General features: G+C 42.4%; 1 non-coding gene across 1 annotated transcript; it reads left to right on the top strand.

Annotated features, from left to right (window-relative positions):
- Positions 1-3,317: 3,317 nt before the first annotated feature.
- Trnay-aua lies at positions 3,318-3,390 on the top strand. The gene has a single exon. It is a non-coding gene; the product is annotated as a tRNA-Tyr (tRNA).
- Positions 3,391-4,049: the final 659 nt, after the last annotated feature.

Below are 4,049 nucleotides of genomic sequence, written 5' to 3'. Positions count from 1 at the left end.
AGGTTTTTCTAAAACCGGCTTATTATTGCCTATTCGTCGCCCATTTTCGAATACGACGTAAAAGCTCGTCCGAGGACATTTGAAAAATCAGTTTTGAACAGCTTTATGGTAGCCTTATGCCAAATCGGTTTCTCCTTTTTTCCACAACGAAAGTGGCCTATGCGCCTGAAAACGATTCCCCTTTCTCGAATCAAATTAAAAATGTCAGACGGTTCGAATTGATTTTTCCAAATTTGTGTTGTTTCAATCTCGTGGGTAGGTCATGAACCGGGTTACCTAACAAGAATCGTCGTTATTTGTATAAATAGGAAAGAGCCCGCTTAAAGTTCAACGGCCCCATTACAAACACGAAAGTTTATTAGTTAGGTTTCTACATTTGCGAAAAGTTATTCCTTTTCTTAGGTTTGGGTTTAAAAATGACAAAAACCGGGGCCCGGTACGCAACGTCCACCGCGTAGGTGTACCTGTTTGCAAACTTCCAGCTGGCCGTTTCCAGAGCTGATTAATGCAGAGGAGCGGCTCGCCCTTGCCGTCGCCCAGTTTTTTCTCATTTCGTAATGGAACAACAGAGGCAATTGAAAAATAATCCCGCTCCCGTGAATTGGGCCCGAGAGGCCGAAATCTGCGGAGGAGGCGTGGAATCGCGGAGGTCGAGTACTTCCCGGAGGATGTGCGCCCTGCCCCTTTAATAAAGCGTGCCGCGATCCGCATGCGTACAAAAATCGAAAATTGCCACTGTACTAGTTTAATTTCGAAACAAACTGTTATTTATTAGGCTGCTCTTCGCCGTAAATGGTGCAATCTTTAAATTGGGAACCATGACCCTTGGTAAAAAAAGGTTCGGTTCTATACAATGTTGTACATTTACATGTTTAATATTATTTTATTTAGGGGGCATGGAGGACGCAACAGCTAAAGGATTGACACGACAGCCCAACACTAAGGCCTAGTACTCACTGGGATTCTTTGAGTTGACTCTTTGAATCTCCGGAGAGTCTCGGCTGCGTCTAGCCTGAGTCCGGGCTGCCCCGACTCATTGTTGCGATGAATCTGGTGTGTTGCGGGCTAGCATTTTCGGACTCTTTTGAATCCCATCATCCTAGTACGTACTGGGATTCTTTGAGTCGATTCATGCTGCGGGGCAGAGCCGGGGCTGCGTAGATTCATTGTTGCGATGCAGCCCCGACTCTGCTCCGCGACAAAGAATCGTGTCCGACCAAGATTCAGTTCACATTCATCAGTGCCTGTGAAAATGACAGAGGAACTAGCTCTTAAAGGAATTTCCCTTGCTCTTTTTTGCATTGTACGTAGTGAATTCAATCGGAGGTGCATTAAAACACGCCCAAAAAGATGGTGGGTTCGACAAATATTTCACGGCGGGAATCAGCACGGGAAAAATATTTTGGACACGTTGAGATTAAATTATGGCGCAGGGTTCTGAAATTTTTTGAGGATGTCCCCGACTGATTTAGAAACCATTTTAATGAAAGTTGGCGGTCAAATTTCCAAGAAAGATACCAACTTTCGAGAATCTATCTCTCCGGCTCTGATTAGCTGTCACTATCCGGTTCCTAGCGAGAGGAGACTCGTATACAAGCCTCATGTACACCTTCAGGATTTCAAAATTGACGGAACTCTTCTTTTAAAGTGTGTATTTTTTTTTCAATTTCGGCGACGGAAACACTGAATTTGTGGGCTAAACCGTTCAATTTCAATTCAATTCCCGATTTCTGAATTCCGTGAATGATACATCCCACAAACGCCGATGGGAATGCATGTCTTCGATAAACTGTAAAGTCAACTCTGTACTCCTCAACATACCTTTAATACAAGACAGTATCAAAATCTTCAAGAAAACACTCACTGGAATGTCAACTAAATAAATGAAGAAAGAGCGCTTGTTCCGATTCGTGTCCGCACGGCAAATGTTGGGCAACATTGAGTCAAAGAATCCCATATCGGATGGGATTCAAAAGAGTCCGAAAATGCTAGCCCGCAACACACCAGATTCATCGCAACAATGAGTCGGGGCAGCTCGGACTTAGGCTAGACGCAGCCGAGACTCTCTGGAGATTCAAAGAATCCCCGTGCGTACTAGGCCTAAGGTTCCTGGGTTCAAATTCTGAGTACTTACTAACTAACGGACTTTTGTTTAAAAAATACCGGAACCCCGGTGGTCAACATGACTTGTGCGAACCCATTAAGGGAAATACGAAATATAAATAAACATTATGGTTAAAGAATTTTGAATTTTTCATATAAACTATAGGTTTACAAGTAATTACAAATTTATATTAAAAAACAGAGATACGTCCAATTTGAAAAAAAAATGTTCATTCTTCTTTCGAGCTTTCAGGGTCTATATTCCCTTTATCTGGACTTTTTAAACGGTTTTTGGCGGTAAGATGCAGGAGACAATTCTTTCCTCCACTGCGATCTAAACCGGTCCATTTTATAGTGTTGGAAAGTGCACTATTTCCTACAAAACTTAGCACTATCTATCCTTGGTTCCTTCGTGGATCTCCTTGGGTACGAAAAATGTCTTACCTACGTGGCAGTACCGTAAACGGGCTAAAGCTTAACATTCACAAACGATATATGCCTGTGTCTCTGGTTCCTCCAGACAGAACCGGCAAGTTTCCGTGTCTGCCTTGCTCATCTTCTTAAGGTAACAGTTCAGAGGGCAGTGGCCGGTATAGAGGCCCAATTTCGTCAAATCCTGCCTGCTGAAAGAGAGAGAGAGAGAGACTCTCTTAGCCTACCTCATACCTGGGGTGTTGTCCAATGTTTAAGTCTTTCTTTCTCAATCCATTTTTCCAACTTAGCACACACTCTGGAGTACTTAGTTGGCTCCATGGGTGTGTTTTGGCTAGTTGGTCAGTCTGTTTATTTCCTTCAAGGCCTTCAAGTCCCGGAAGCCACATTAAGGTAATCTTGTTTTGCTTTCCCAGTCATTAGGCAGTTTAGGCTCTCCCAGACAAGTTTGCAGTGCACGATTTAGTGCCTTTATGGCTGTCTGAGGGTATATATAAATATATATATATATCTGCTCATGTTTCATATTTTTCTTTTTTACTCCTGTGAACTGAGTTGTATTGGAAGGACTTTAGCTTGGAAAATCGTTGGGGTTCGTCCAAGGGGCTTTGCCAGGGAGAAGTTCTGCCCTTTTACTCCTGCGGCTACTCGCTGTTCCTTCTTCGATCCATCTGTGTACTATGTTAGGGCCCCTTCTTGAAACTTGAGGCCACTGGATCTCAACCTGCCTTTCAAATTTTCCCTCCTTTTAGCCATTAGCCATTTTTCACGCTTGGATCGATGTCACGATAGCTCAAGTGGTAGGGCAGCGGCGTATATAGCCGAAGGTCGTGGGTTCGAATCCCGCTCGTGACACTGACTTTTTTACCTCAACCAATACCTTACTTACAGATTAATTAATTGAAAACAATTTATTTGGTCAATCGTATCACGAAACCTAATCAATTGAATTTACAGTGAACCTGATCAAACATCCGTCCGTTCTATCATATTACAGTGCTACGGTCATTATGGTTTATATAGTTTGTCTCTTTCACCCACTCTTTCACTCTCTCTCTCTCTCTCTCTCTCTCTTTCTCTCTTTCTCTAGTTCTCTTTCTCTCGTTTTATCTCTTTTTCTTTCCCTCTCTCATTATTTATTTATCTTTCTACCCATCGATTTATTTATCTTATTACCCATCGATTTATTTGTCTCTGTTTCTATCTTTTCATTTTTCACTATATATCTCTATCTTATTAGTTATCCCCTTCTTCTTTTTCAGTTTTCTTCTTTTTTAATTTGGTATTTAGGGGCCACGGTAGCCGAGTGGTTAGCGTGAGAGACTCTCAGCTCGTAGACCCCGCGGTCGTGGGTTCGATTCCCGCCGTTGCCTCTGGCCTTTTTTTCACGATACCCTTCCCCCCAAAACGAATACGCATAATAATATTGCCATTGGCTAATATGCGAAGAACATCAAGCCATTAAAATATTTTAAAAAAATTGGTATTTTTATCGTGTGTTGGTATAATTTCAT

The sequence above is a fragment of the Cimex lectularius genome, unplaced genomic scaffold, assembly GCF_000648675.2.
Source record: "Cimex lectularius strain Harlan isolate CLEC.00 unplaced genomic scaffold, Clec_2.1 scaffold137, whole genome shotgun sequence".
Lineage (NCBI taxonomy): Eukaryota > Metazoa > Arthropoda > Insecta > Hemiptera > Cimicidae > Cimex > Cimex lectularius.
The sequence above is the reverse complement of the archived record's forward strand: the minus strand, read 5'-3'. Positions and strand labels throughout refer to the sequence as shown.